Source organism: Anarrhichthys ocellatus, unplaced genomic scaffold (assembly GCF_004355925.1).
Source record: "Anarrhichthys ocellatus isolate YVR2014 unplaced genomic scaffold, GSC_Weel_1.0 scaffold10, whole genome shotgun sequence".
Taxonomy (NCBI): domain Eukaryota; kingdom Metazoa; phylum Chordata; class Actinopteri; order Perciformes; family Anarhichadidae; genus Anarrhichthys; species Anarrhichthys ocellatus.
Window position 1 is genome coordinate 10953682 of NW_022280040.1, and position 16167 is coordinate 10969848.

General features: G+C 44.0%; 1 pseudogene; it reads right to left on the bottom strand.

Annotated features, from left to right (window-relative positions):
• Window positions 1-16167, bottom strand: part of LOC116385117 (disco-interacting protein 2 homolog C-like) — a 33968-nt pseudogene that overhangs the window by 16165 nt on the left and 1636 nt on the right.

The window sequence follows — 16167 nt, forward strand, 5'->3', positions numbered from 1 at the left end:
GTCATTAAACTGCAGTACAGAGGTTTAAAACACTGTTTCACTGTGAGCATACCGCATGTTCTTAGTGATTCTACTGACTTTAGAGCCTGAGGAGGTGGGTGCTGTAGGGTGTTGATCACAGACTGAATATAAGAAGGTATTGATATTGTTCCTTTAAATACGGTTTGGTCTTTACTGCAACGGATGACTTGATAACTGGGACGTCCAGTTCTGTTGCTGCTTCAGTGTCCAACATTAAACTTTGAGAAAACTCTGAAATCTACAGGAGTCTGTATCGATCTGTGATTGATTGATTGGTTACTGCAGGTGCAGACAGGCTCCTTCTGTGTGTTCACTCGTGTACATGTGTGATGATGTGTTTACAGTCTCTGTGGGTGTGTTTGCACAGGCAAATGTGTGTGTGTGTGTGTGTGTGTTTACCTCCGGATGGCCACTGTCAGGGCCTCGGGCGAGCTGGCACAGGGACAGATGACGTCGGCTCTCAGCCCTTTAGTCTGAAAGACGTTGAGGAAGGCGTCGCAGGACGAGATGGACCCTGACAGACAGCGACAGAAACAAACTGTTCAACTACTTCTACTGGAGACATGAAACAAGAATCAAACATTGTGTTTCATCAGATGTACTGGCTCCCCTGAACTACAATAAAAACACTGAAAAAAGATCTCACTGGCAGCGTGTAGAGGACTCATGTCCTTTACTTTAAGGTACCACATGTACAGACTTACATGTATTTATGGTATAAACCCTGAGTGGATGTGTTAGCTGGCTAGCCAAACTACTTTGTCAGCTAACGTTTCAAAGCAACCAACACCAAAGCGTAGCGAAGGTATTTTAATGAATGTTTCGAGGTGTGTTATGTGTCATCATTGTGATCAAAGCCTCTCATGAAAAGCTGATTTTATATTCTCACTGAGGTTTTCCTGGTTCAATAAATGGATTCTTCTACTTAAAAACCTTCAGTTTTGTGTCTGATGTCGTAATGCACTTGAAGGCAGGTGGGGGGGGGGACATTTGAAACGGTCCCAGCTCCCAGCTGCCTCACCGTATAATACACCGTAATTCACTCCAGTTGGGCTGAAAACCATTTATTGTACCAAATGCGCGGCGACGGACACATCCGGCTCTATTCCTGTCAAGTGACCCAGTTCCTCCCGACTCCCCCGGAGAGTTTATCTATTTCCTCTGACATTCTCCTATCTCCACGACGCCACTCTAAGCTGAAAGAGCTCCGCTGCGGAGGCCGAGCGTGACCTTACAGGGGTTTGATCCGTCGGCCACCAGCAGCATGCGCAGCGAGCTCAGGTTGATGTCCTTCTGGTCCTTGTGGGCCACCAGAGCCCAGTGCATGTCCCTGGACTTCACACAGGCCACCTTGGCTGCAGAGGGGGGAGACGCACACAGACAGGGGGGGGGGGGCATTAGCATGTCCTCTTTGTGGCGGACAGGTGAGCAGAGGTGAGCAGAGGTGAGCGGAGGTGAGCGTGTGTCTCACCTTTGTACTGGCAGACCTTCTGGATCCACGACAGAGGGTTGACCTTCATCAGCGAGTAGGGCACGCTGATCACGTGCATCATGTTCATCACACTCTGCACGACACACACATCATGACACGTTAGCATTTAAAGGGTTTAAATTATCTTAAAGGGTTATTTTATCTTCTATATTTATCAGTTTTCTGACCATCTTTGTATCTAAACTAATATTCTTTCCTCAGCTCAACATATGAGGTTGATAAACTTGATATTTTTCTGGATATTTTTGTATCCCTACATAAAAAGAACACGCAAAATATCATAAATAATCAAATCATGATGCTTTACATTAGATTAAACAGTGTTACTTTAATTCTAATAACAGTTCTGGTGGTTGCTTTACTTAATTCTCCACAGTAACTCCCTTTCATGCACTTTAAAAGTCCGTTAAATCTGTCATCAAGGCTTTCTAATGGAGGCTGTATTTATGGGAGATATTACTTCTTTTAATATAGTATAAAAGTATTAACTTTTAGTTTGAGCAATAATGAAAAGCAAGTTCCCGCGTCTCCTTTCTCACATGAAGTCTAACAACTTCTAGATGAATTAAACGACCCGCTCCATTCTGTTAGTGTGAAATATATTCCGACGCCTCAGTGAAGATGATCAATCGTCCTGATGTTCAGAGCAGATGTTACTGCACATGTGTGATAACGTAGCGACGCCGTGACTCCTCCTCTCACCGTCAGGATGCCGTTCCACAGACCCACGTCCTTCTTAAAGTCCAGGACGTTCACGATGGTCTCCGCTGCAGACAGGAAAGGGTTAACTCACTAAATGATGACCTGGAGGCTCTGAACCGTGTGTGTGTGCGCGTGTGTGTGTGTGTGTGTGTGTGCATACCCTCGGTGTAGCTGCAGGACTGGGTGAGAGCCTGGCAGTGTGTGAGCAGAGCGATCCTCGTCACCGTCACTCCCAGCACGCTGCCGTCCTTACAGGTTTTATACTGAGACACAAACCACAGGAGAGAATATCAAATATATGTGTGTGTGTGTGTGTGTGTGTGAGTGTGTGTGTGTGTGAGATCACCTCTATGTAGGCTGTGTCGTTGTTTGCATCTTTGATGTGAGGGAACCAGTCTCTGGGAGGTTTAGAGAGATGCTTCGACTCCGTCACAAACCACAACAACTTAGGCCAACCTGCAGAGAGACGTTTATTTATGAACACATTACTGCAAACACCTTCAGCGTAACGCAGGCTTCATCCTCCTACTTTACCTGAGTACTTCTCCTCTACATCCCAGAGGTTCATGTTGTACTTTTTACTGTACTACATCCCAGAGGTTCATGTTGTACTTTTTACTGTACTACATCCCAGAGGTACATGTTGTACTTTTTACTGTACTACATCCCAGAGGTACATGTTGTACTTTTTACTGTACTGTACTTGTTACTCTTCTACATTCATTCATTTCCATATTTATTTCAGCATTTATTTATTGCTGTATTTGTTTTAGCATTTATTTATTGTATTTATTAAGTACATTTAGCAGATTACATACTTTCACTTCATTTAAGGTTTTGAATGCAGTACTTTTACTTGTAGTGGAGTATTTCCACAGTGTGTATTTGTACTTCCTCTCCACCACTGGGGAGTAAAAAAACATATTTTAATTCCCAAAGAAAACCTTCCTTGTTTAAATTCCTTGTTAATAATCATTTAAAGGTTCACATCCTCTTTTCTCATCATGTGCAGTGAGACAGGCGACTCTACAATCGATGACCTCTGACCTTTGAACTGAGGGATCTCTCCTGTGGCGCTCTTGGGGAGTCCCTTATGACAGGCGTCACTGGTCAGAGCCACGGTGACGCCACAGCTGCCCAATAGGAACCCAATCTGCTGACTGCCGGCATCCTATTGGACGATACAGGGAGGGGTTTGAACACTGATTGGTTGTTTACAAAGTAACATTATCAGAGATCAGAGACGAGAAACACATGTTCTACTGAATATTGGAGAAGAACCATCGTCAGTAAAACTTTATTTACACTGTGATGGTTAACGTTAAACTGTGTCATTGATCTGATCCCAAACTAAAGAGAGCAGCAGCTATAGATCAGCTGCAGAGCGTTTGATTCGTTGAGCAGCACAGCCAGGTGTCGAGGTTAAAAACACACTTAGGTGGGATTCATGAGGTACCTTGCGACTCAGTGGGACCTCTATGGGAACAGGGACCACCTCGGCCAGCAGGCAGCCGTAGAAGGCCACCATGAAGGCCACGGGGTCGTTGTTAGGAAACACCAACGCCACCTAGGAGAGAGAGGAGACCAACCGGGGTCAGAGTGTTTGCTAAACACAGCTGGATCGTCACATTAAAATTAAAGGAGGATGTCGTGTTTCATTTTAGCTCTGTTTAAAGGAAGAGTTTGACATTTTCGGAAATTTCCTTATTTGGATTTAGAGTTGGAGGAGAAGATTGAGCCCACCCTCATATCTGTCTGTTCAATACGAATCTCTGGCCAGCAGACGGTTAGCGTAGCTTAGCATCAAGACTGGAGTCACATAGGTTTTTGAACGGATTAAACAAACGAGATACGAAGTGTTACTTTGTGCCGGTAGGTGAACCTTTTTTTAAATGCTGGCTAGCTATTTCCAATCTTAATGCTAAGCTAAGCTAACCGACTGTAGCTTCAGATGAGAGTGGTGTAAATCCTCTGACTCCCTGCAAAAATATTAATCAAATTACATTTATTGACATATTCCAAAAGGAAAGCTCAGATTTATGAAGCCGTTGTAAATAATACGGACAAATACAAAAAACATATTAAAAGAAAAACTTGCTGCAAAGGAAACTAAACACCACGGGTTTAATACAAGAGATGAAGTGAGAGAGACACGGTGGGGGAGGAGTGACTCACCCGATCTCCCGGTCGCACCATCGGCTCCTGTTTGCTGCCCAGTTTGTGGAGGATGTTGTACGCAAGTTTGATGCTGCGAGACCACAGCTTTCCTGAAGGGAGCAGGAGACAGGAGACAAGGGAGGGAGGAAGGAGAGATAGAGTGGTGGAAGGAGGGGGGGAGGAAGAGAGGGAGAGAGGGGAGGGAGGAGAGAGAGAGAGTGGTGGAGAGAGAGAGAGAGAGAGGGAGAGAGAGAGGTAGTGAGAGAGAGAGGGGGAGTGGTGGAAGGAGGGGGGGAGAGAGAGAGACAGAGACAGAGAGAGAGAGAGAGAGAGATGTTTACTATTGTTTTTTGCCAGAAGAAGTTAGAGTAACAGTGGAACTCATCTTAACTTATCTAAACCACATAACACAACTTAAAGCACAGCTCAATAAGCTGAGTGCTGATTGGACGTCTGTCTGTCTCACCGTATGTGAGGACGTAGAGGGGCTTCCCCGCCGTGTCCAGGCTGGTGAGACAGGGAGCTTTAGGGGAGATGGTGCCCCAGCGCTGCAGCGCCGCCTCCAGGGACGGGGGCCAGTTAGTGACCACGCCCAGCGCCTCGCCGCGGACCGCCATCATCTCAGCCCCCTCAGGACGAGGCTGGTTAGGGTCCGGCTGCTGGACTGGAGACGAGGACACGGACAACGTCATCATGGAGGCATTTAAAGACGGAGGAGCCAGGTTTAACACTGAGGTACTTTCCCTTTAATATTTAGCATAAAGAATCAGACAGACAGAATCAAAGACGTGTCTCACCCTCCAGAAGTTCATCAAAGTCATCCACAAAGAACTCCCTCAGTGGAGGTCTGCGCGGCTGCTTCAGCGTGGTCACAAGCTGCTGGATTTTAGCCGACACGCGACTGCTGACTGGAACACCTGTAAAAACACCCACACACACACATTTGGTTTGTTGCACCTTATTTATTATCTTGTTTATATTGTTGTTTTATTTGTGCTGCAGCCGCTGCACAACAACGACCCTCAGGATGAATAAAGCTGATTCTGCTCAGTTATCTACAACAAACCCTTTCTATCTCATAATTATGACTTTTTATGTCATAATTTGGTCTAAATTTCGAGCTCCATTTCTTTGTTTTAGGCTGTCGGTGTCGTCTTACCGTCGCCCGTCTCCATGCGCTCGGCGTTGCCGTACTTCTGCGTGTTCCTGGCGATGGTCCCCATGTTGGCCATGTGGTGGCGCTCAACGCGGGAGTGGGTGGAGTCTGACGAGTAGCCCGTCACATCCGGGGGGGCCGAGTGATTCTCTGGAGGGGAAGCAGGCAGACGGACAAATATTCATCACGTTGTGACGTCTATCTGGTTATTTGTGGTCAAATCCAGAAAGAGAATTCATGCAACATACACTTTAACAACAGATTTGTTTTAAGGTGCTCTTAATTTGTTTGTTTATCATATTTAATTGCACAATTTCATATTTTTTCTTCTTAAATTATGTCTTATTCTATTGCACTGTTTATTGTCACGCACCAATCATCAAGACAAATTCTTTGTCTGTTTACTTTAAATGTATCTTTTTTCATTTTGTTTCTGAATATAATACCCGTTTCAAAATAAAATATAATACCTGTTTCAAAATAAAATATAATACCTGTTTCAAAAATAAAATATAATAACTTTCAAAATAGAGTATAATAAAATATAATACCTGTTTCAAAATAAAATATAAAACCCGTTTCAAAATAAAACTTCCTGTACAGCCTGAAGCAGCTTTTATTTTTATAGAACGATGTTAAATTCTTCTATTCTTGAGCTTTAAATGTTCTGTTTTTATGTTTTAATTTATTATTTCATACATTTTCTGTTGTATTTTGTTTTGTATGTTTATGCTTCATTTAAAGCTCTTCATTTATTTAAAAACAACTTTAATTAAAGCTAATTTTACGATTTAAAGTGTGAAATTTCTACACAAAACCTGCTTTTTCAAACATATTCAGTGATTCCTTCGACACAAATATACAAAAATAAATAAAAAAAATAATGGCATCATAATGATGATAATAATAATCTTTATTTGTAGAGCACATTTCATACAGACTATGCAGCTCAAAGCGCTAGACATTTAAAATTAGAAAAAATCTATTGTGAAACACAACAATAAAGGCGAAAGAGAGATATGTTGAGATATGTCAATAACTTTTCAAAATAAGAGCTCTGTTCCCCCTGAAGTATTTGACTGTTTGTACTTTTGATATTAAAATGTGAGTGTTAACGAGTTCGACATACCGTCCGACTCCAGCGGTGGAGGCCACAGCATGTCGGACCCAAACTCACAGGAGCGTCGCAGAGATCCTCCGTTCTCCGCGACGCTCAGCGCTCCCTTCCTCTTCAGAGACAGGTGGCCGATACCTGGACACACACACACACGTGTGTTTTACTGAGGGCTGCACGCTGATGCAAATGTTACGTCAAAGTTGCGTCCATTAAAAAACGGTGCTTTTATTGTGTAGGGAAACATGTGTCTCACCGTGGTGCGACTGCGACAGGTGGCTCTGCTGGTGGTGCAGCTGGCCCAGGTGCGTGTGCCCCAGGTGCGTGTGCGCCAGGTGCGAGAGGTGCGTGTGCGCCAGCGAGTCGGCCAGCCGCCCGGCGTTGCCGCTGCCGCCGCTCTGCGTGGACGAGGACGAGGAGGAGGTGGAGCCCAGGTGGGCGGGGCCCAGGTGTGACGGGCGGCTCATCCAGTGCTCCATGCCCGACATGTCGTCTCCGGGCCCCGCCTCCTCCTCCGAGCCCGACGACGAGTCGGAGCACAACGGTGACAGGCCTGGTGAGAGGAAACCGTCATCAACAACAACAACAACAACAACACAACAACAACAACAACAACAACAACAACAACACAACAACAACAACGACAACAACTGAACTCCTGAAGTCTACGTCTACACAGTTTGACAGTTTCAGAAAAACACTCATTCTTGTTCTCCCAGAGAGTTATAATAATAATAACAACAATAAAGTAAATTAAAGTAAATTAAAATAAAATAAAGTAAACGAAAAGAAAAGAAAGAAAAAGTAAAATAAAGTAAAATAATAAAATAAAATAAAATAAAATAAAATAAAATGAACACATCATGATAACGTTATAAATTACCTTCAGCCAGTACTCATGTTCACTGAGCAGAGCCTGAAGGCATCATAATGTAACTGAAGTGAACCTCCGTTGGTTAGCCGTTAGCGGTGCTGCTAACGTTACTAGCTCTCCTCCTGTTGGTTTAAACACTGATTGGTTGTTTACAAAGTAACATTATCAGAGATCAGAGACTAGAAACACATGTTCTACTGAATATTGGAGAACGATCGATTAAACATGAACAGGAGACCAACTTCTCACCGTTTAAGTTTTATGATCTGAGCGGCAGAGATAACGACCAACTCTCACAATGTCAATAACTAAAACACCATTTAGTTTAAATTGGCTTCAAGCTGCTTTAAATAAAAACACGCACAGAGACATAACTTACTTCTTTGAACAGGAGTTAAACTCAAAGATTTAAGTAACCGAACGTCGTAGAAAGATTCACTTAAGTCTTCTTTGATTAGACGTCAGCTTCACTTTGTCTCAAAAAGGTTAAAAATCAAATCACGGCTGAAGAAGATTATTACATTTCCTTCATTAAGATCCAATCAACACGTCGGCTGTGATTACGTTCAACCGTACGAGCTCATGTTGGAGGTAAAGGTCGACACATGGAACACAATCAGTCGTTCTTCCTGACGTTTCAGCTGTCAGAGGGTTTGCAGGCCTCAGAAAATGTGCATGTCGGCAGTTTTTTTGGGGTGAAATGAGTGAAGATCATAACCCTGTCTGTCAGATTCTCTCGGGTCACATTTAAAGGACCAGCGAGGTTTTAACTCTACAAGCATCTATTTAACCCTCTGAACCTCGAAGCACTTTCAAATCCAACATGTTGCCAAGTGTCTACAAGTGTTAGGAGGCTCTACGTGTTATATATATTAAACTATTTACATGTTTACATCCTCTACTTCAGCCTCTCCTCTCCTCTCCTCTCCTCTCCTCTCCTCTCCTCTCCTCTCTGCTCTGTGTTCAGCAGCATTCGGTCAAAGTTTCTCTGATTTGTTGTCACATGACTGTTGGTCTCAGATGAATCAATCATGACTTCACAGTTGCGTTAAAGAGCTCAGAATTTAATGTTTTTCACAGAATCTGATTAAAGGAAACGGTTTATTTGTGGCAAAATTTTAAATTGAAAATATTTCAAAATTATCAACATTTGATGAAATATCACAATTTTAAGCTTCGTTTCGGCTGCTTTTTTTCCCTGAGCGTTCGTCACACATGATGTGTTCAAGGACCGTCAGAAAGATGCAAATCTGAAGATAATGACAGTTTTTACAGCTTCTGGTTGTGATAAACGGTGTAGTTTTGACGGCTGTTTAAAGAAAACATGCTAAATAAAAAGTCACAGAGAGATGATCACTGTGAAGGTGCTCGTCTGATTGACTCTACTGCAGGAATGTTCTCAGCAGCAGCTCCTGTGAAGATGTTTTTGCAGTGAGTGTTACTGTCTCGTCACCTGGAGGCGTGTACGCGTCCATGGACGTCTGCACCACCAGCGAGCGTCTTTTGGAAGGCATCGGCACCGCCACCTTCCGCTCCACGTGTCGCGCCAACACGGCCTGCACCGCCTCGGTGTGGACGTCTGCACAGAGACACATTCATTCATTCATTCATGCAGTCATTCATTTATTCATGCAGTCATTCAGTCATTCATTCAGTCATTCATTCATGCAGTCATTCATTCATTCATTCATTCATTCATTCAGTCATTCATTCATGCAGTCATTCATTCAGTCATTCATTCAGTCATTCATTCATGCAGTCATTCATTCAGTCATTCATGCAGTCATTCAGTCATTCACACAGAAAAGGAAGAGAAGGAAACGTGTCTGGCTGAGTTCACTGTTTCACTGAGCGTGTGTGTGTTTTTCTATTTAAATCAAGAGATTAGATTCTTAAAACACTTTTGAATCAAACCTCAATGAGAGGAGCCACATGTCCCTTTATACACTGCTGCTGTATAATCAACTCTGTGTTTACTTAAAGTTACTGTGAGGAACTTTAACTTAGTGTTGGTTCTGTCGCCCCCTGTGGACTAAAGCTGTCGTGTCTCTGAGCACCAGAGTCTCTTGAGTAAACCTCTCATTCTACTGCAGCAGGGTCTGACAGTCTGCTCCTCCCAGTCCTGGTTCTGGTTCTCCCGTGCCTCCCTTCCCTCCAGCGGGTCCAGCAATACGTCCTGGGTCTCCAGAAGCGTGGTGTCGGTGTTGACTCCCAGAGAGGAGAAGCTCTGCTCCTGGAGGAGATGCTGCTGCTGCCGGGAGCTGAGCTCTCCTCCTCCCTCCGGAACTCCGGATCTGGGTCTGTCCACGGTGGACCGGTCTCTGCTGGAGTCTGAGCTGAAGGAGTTTCTGGTGAACCTGAATCTGACCCGGTGGCTCCGATGACGAGCATTAAGAATAACTCTATAGAAATAGACCATCTTCTCTCTGATGGTCTCTTTACTGATGGAGGTCTGATAGAGGATCAGGACTACACTGAGACTGGTTCATATAGAGGATCAGGACTACACTGAGACTGGTTCACATAGAGGATCAGGACTACACTGAGACTGGTTCAGGACCAGTTAAAAGTTCCTCACTGTCACTTAAAGTAGACCTGGACTAGATAGCTGGTATCAGTGGAGCATTTAGACGGTGACATCATTGACAGCAGTGATGATGTCATGCAGGTGTTCTCTCTACCTGATCGGTAACGTTCGTCTCTGGTGCCGGACGTTCGCCGCCGGTGGAAACGGGCCGCAGAGGGGGGCCCGAGCGGGGCCCGATGAGACATGGGCCCCTCCATACCTACAGAGGCAAGCAGGCAAGCAGACAGACACACACACACACACACAAACACACACACACACACACACATTTATATAGACACACACAGATATGCACATACACGTTTCGCAAAAAGCAGTAAATACGTTGCAAAAATAAAAAAGAGGAAAAAACAAACATGAGGATGATTTGAAATCGGCAGAAAAATTGTATTTTTCTGACATCATAAAAGGTGAAATCATAATAACGTGGTCTTAGTGTGAGACGGACGGGACCTCTTCATCCCCGTGCTGGTGATGATGATGATGGTGGTGCGGAGGAACCAGCTGAGCTCCAGGGAGTCTGAACCCACGTTCACTAATGGCCAGATCGATGCCCTACTATGAGAATACTCTGTGTGTGTGTGTGTGTGTGTGTGTGTGTTCGGGGGGGTCAGAGGTTGCTAAGTCTGAATTACCTCTAGCATGTGGAACAAATGCCCTGATCAGTTTGGACCTCTTCTTCTCATAACCCTTCTGAGTGATGTCCCCTGTAAACAGATAGAGATAGATAGAGAGTGAGAGAGACGTGACGGCTGCTTTTTAAATTATTGTTACTATTAATCTACTCATTAAATAAAGTATAAAAGCATCTTTATTTTTTAATTTTACACCATGAAAATGTTTTTATCGTCATGGTCCTGCAGCCTCGTCTCTCCCAGTCTTTTAACGTCTCTGTCTAGACCGTTGATTAAAGATAAAAACACTAACCAAACAAACAAAAATAAACAATGTGATGAGTAATGGTGGAAACGAAGATAGAGAAAGAAATAAAGAATAAATGTAATAATGTCAACGAAGAACATCTTGTCTTCGTCTCACTTCATGAAACGTGACACTCTGGTGGACACCATGTCGAAGCTTTTATACAAGCTGTGAAGTGTGTTAAAGCTGCATTCTCTCTAGTGACCAGCAGGGGGCGACTCCTCTGGTTGTATAGAAGTCTATGAGAAAATGACTCTACTTCTCTCTTGATTTATTACCTCAGTAAACATTGTAAACATGAGTTTATGGTCTCAATCTCTAGTTTCAAGTCTTCTTCAATACAGCATGATGTTCATTTAGTACATTATGGTCCATTTAGAGTCAAACAGACCATAAAGCAGGGGATGCTTTAGGGGCGGGGCTACACAGTGATTGACAGGTCGCTACCAGAGACGTATACGGCGTCTCTACGTCACTCCTCCACAGTCCAGATATAGTCACTTCCTGTTCACTGGTTGCTAAAAAAACAACATGGCGACGGCCAAAACGCCGAACTCGAGGCTTTAAAACTGTAAACCACAAACCAACGAGTGACGACTCGACGACTTCGTCCACTTCTTACACACAGCCGACTCAATAACAACAATAAAAACATAAACTGTTCTCATTGACTCCATTGGGAAGCTCAGACTGGGACACTGGGACAACCAGCAGCAGGATCTTTAGAAGATGAAGATGGTGAAGCCACGGAGAAGCTCATTACACCCCCCCTCTCCACCACCACCTGTCAATCAAAGCCCCCCATGGTCCTTGCAGCCGTGCTAATGTGAGCTAACACCTCCTCGTGTGTCGCTGCTAAACTGCCTCGCACCAGTTCACTAATTATTGACTGTGATTGGATTACAGAGAGGTTTAACTGCCCCCCCCCCCCCCCGTTAACGTGCTTTGAACCAGACACGCTGACAGATGTGCATTTCATCACACCGCCCCCTCCATGCACCTCAGACGGGACGTGGATCTTAAAAAGCACACATACATATACAGAGTTTCATGTTTTTATCACACAAACAGGAGCAAATGGAGCATTTGTTGGGACTATTTTACGCGGCGGATTAAACACGTGTTCCATATGAAAGCTCTCTGGTCCTGAAGATCGGAACAAGAGAAGAACATCGACCACAACCAGAGAAAGATGCTCTCGAGTGTCTTTCATCTTTAACTGGAGCAGTGACATCATCACACCTGAGCGGTGACTCCAGATCAACTCGGCTGTTTCACACACATTGTTTTAGTGTTTCACAGCAGCAGCTGTGCACACAAATACATTCATGTTGAGAGCAAATATAGACTTCTACAGTAACGTACTGCTGACCATCTAAATATTCCTCCACTACAAATCAAGTACACACTTCTCCACTGAGCACGCTCTCTCAGCATGGACCCTTCTGAAGCACTCAAAACACACAAAATAGTGTTGCATATGTATTTATGAATGAGTTAAGTTAAGTTGTGTCTGAGTGTTTCTACTGAGAGAGGAGGGAAGGAACAAAGTGTCACATATGAGACGGATGGATGGATAGGAAGGGAGGGTGAAAGGTAGGGAGGAAGGGAGGGTAGGTTGACAGATAAGTAGGAAGGTAGGAAGGTAGGAAGGTAGGAAGGTACGAAGGAGAAAGAGAATGAAATAGAAAAGTGCATTTCACAATCTGACCGTGGAGAACGGCCAGAACATCTGGGTCCAATCTGCTCATCTGTGCTGCTCTGTGAGTGTGTCTATGTGTGTGTGACTGTGTGTGTGTGAGAGTGTGTGTGTGTGTGTGTGTGTGAGTTGTGTGTATAAGAGTGTGTGTGTGTGTGTGTGTGTATAAGAGTGTGTGTGTGTGTAAGAGTGTGTGTGCGTTGTGTGTATAAGAGTGTGTGTGTGTTGTGTGTATAAGAGTGTGTGTGTGTGTGTGAGAGTGTGTGTGTGTGAGAGTGTGTGTGTATAAGAGTGTGCATAAGAGTGTGTTAATTCTGAGTGAGGCCTTTTCTCAGATCAACCGCAGCATAACAACATTCCTTCTTCTTCTTCTGCTCTCTCTCTGTGTCACACACACACACACACACACACACACACACAGGTCCGTGGGGAGACGCCATCTTCCACTCGCACACAGCAGAGCAGGGAGGGTGTTGCCTAGTAACGGTTCTCCTGGAGCAAAAAAAAAAAGGCCCGAGACAGCCATCTTGGATTTGAAGCATCAGATGTTTAGAAGTGGAGTAATGATACCTGACTGTGTGTGTGTGTGTGTGTCATACCAGTCTGTATTGGCAGCCTAATTCCTCCTCTCTCCTCCCCTCTCCTCTCTCCTCCCCTCTCCTCTCTCCTCCCCTCCTCTCTCTCCTCTCCTCCTCTCTATACATGTCTTCGTAGATCAGATCGGAACAAACAGGTTATTTAAGAAACGTTAAGGCCACGCCCCTTTTTGTGATTAAAAACTACACATCATGTACATGTGGAGGAAATTTGACGTGTTCGGATTAAAGTGTTGACAACCTTCCTACCTCCCTCCCCTCCTCCCTCATACCTATACCTCCCTACCTACTTATGTTACCTCCCTCCCTCCCTCATCCATCTGTTCCTGCTGAATTCTTCTCTGCTGTCTCCTTGACATCTTGTTTTTATTTGCTCTTTCTCACTTTCTTATCACATCATCAGAAACAGATAGTCCACCCACGGAGCCGCCATGGTAACCAACTCCACACACACACACACACACTGAAGTGTGCGTCATGTGTTGGGACCTTGAGCTGTCACCACACTCACATGCAGAGACCCGTGTGGACTGTGGAGCGTCCAGTGGATCACAAGAGCCATGGGCCGCACGCACGCACGCACGCACGCACACACGCACGCACGCACACAGTAGGTCATATACATGAGGACTTCACACACAGCTGATTATCTGATATTTACTTTATCAATGAATCTGTTCATTAACAAACTTTCCTTATTGATTAATCTGAACATTAGTTTCTCGTCTTCAAACGTCCCATTTTGTCCAAAAACCCCCAAATATTCTGTTCACAACAATATCAAAGTGACACAAGATGAGAATCTGAATAATTAGAGGCTTTAAACTAATATCCGGTGCAGCTCTGCTCCACCGATCGTTGAAACGTATCAATAACACTTCAGATGAATAATTAATAGTTACGATCATTCTTCAGCTGATCACAGATCACTTGTTGCTTTTTGTTGGTCATAACATTTTATTTATTCTGGTTTTGGCGAACATCATGTTTTCTACCTGTAACAATGTGAGATCACTGCAACATAGAAAATCATGACAGCAGAGAGTTGATGTTTATTAAATGAATATGCAAAGTAGCTCTTTACTGGCTTTGGATTTTAAAAGTTAAAATACATTTAGGGTTTTAAAACATTCGCCAGTTAGATCTCTTCTCTGATTGGCTGTCTGCCCCAAATACACTGCATTCATCAGATGTTATTGTTTACATTAATAATGAATGATCTGTATGTTTCTATGAAGGGTGTCCACTAAAGAAACTGCGTATCTGTGATTCTATAGAAATATGTCTTTGTTTAAGTGTCATTTGAAGTCTATTTTGATGATAATCAGGATAATATCATGAAGGATTTTGGCCAGGATTAAACGATATTTTCATAGTGTTCCATACTCACTGTTTAGTCATTAAAAATAGATGAAAATCACTGTTTTCTACAGAATGAAGTGACCAGAATATATTTAATTCATAACTGAATAAAACAGAAAAAGGCCTCATAGTATGGTTTCCGTACCCAGAAGAACTACAACTCCAGTCTCATGTCTCGGGCTGATTATCGGACAGAAACAGGAAGTCAGCCTGACGTCCAGTCGACAGAAGTAGAAGAAACCGTTTACAAACACCAGTTCAACCATCGGCTACCCAACACTCACCGACTGGTCCCACTTCCTGCTGCTGGACTCAACGTTATCGACTAGAACGTGAGAAAAGAGTCACAAGATCCAGTCCAACCCAGACAGTATGACCATAAATAAACCAAAGCTTCATGTGTTAAAGCTGCATTCTCTCTAGTAAGTAAAGCAGGGGATGCTTTAGGGCGGGGCTACACAGTGATTGACAGGTCTCTACCAGAGATGTATACGGCGTCTCTACGTCACTCCCCCTCAGTCCAGATATGGTCACTTCCTGTTCACTGGTTGCTAAAAAACAACAACATGAATATAGATCACCAGGCTTCAAAACATCCACAAACCAACGAGTGACATCACAACGTCCACTTCTTATATTCAGTCTGTGGTCCAATCAGACGTCTTTATTTCAGGTAATATTACTGATAAAACAACAGCGACTAAATCTACATTCAGCAGCGTTATGATAGTTTCTTTTTCATGGAGTAACTAAACTACACATCATACAATAATCTCTGGTAGAATATTCATGACCGTCCCTCATAAAGAAGTTGTTTTGCAGAGTGAGTTGGTTGCAGTGACCTGAAAGACTCTGAGCCCAGATGTTTGATGCACAAACACAGAAACACGGAGGGAAAATGTATAAAATGTGTTTGAAATCACCTCCATCACCTTCTGTGAGTCTTCATATACAACACACACACACACAGAACACACAGAGCTTTGATATGATGTGAAACACCGGAGCAGCTCTCTGCTGATTCAATATTCATGTGAGGACATTTCCTTGTTTCTGCTGCTCACACACACACACACACACACAGAAACCTCCCGAGGACACTAAACACACCGCGGGGGGCAGGACAAGACGTTGACGGTTACTTTGAGGTCTGCTGGACATCTCAGCACCGGACGGCTCCAGAACCACAAGATAATCACTGAGATCATTCTCAGCCTCTTTGAAAAGATGCCTCATCTACAACGACATGCTCTTATTTTGTAGTGACCACAGACACACACACACACACACACACACACACACACACACACACACACACCTGGCCGTGTGTGTGACGTTGGTGCATGACGTTTCCACTTCCTCCCGCCATGTTTTCCATCTTTAACATCTGCCAGCAGCAGGACCTGCTCTGATAAACACTCTTTGCTGGATTAGGAAGCTCCCATAGATCCACCTCACTGTGTGTGTGTGTGTGTGTGTGTGTGTG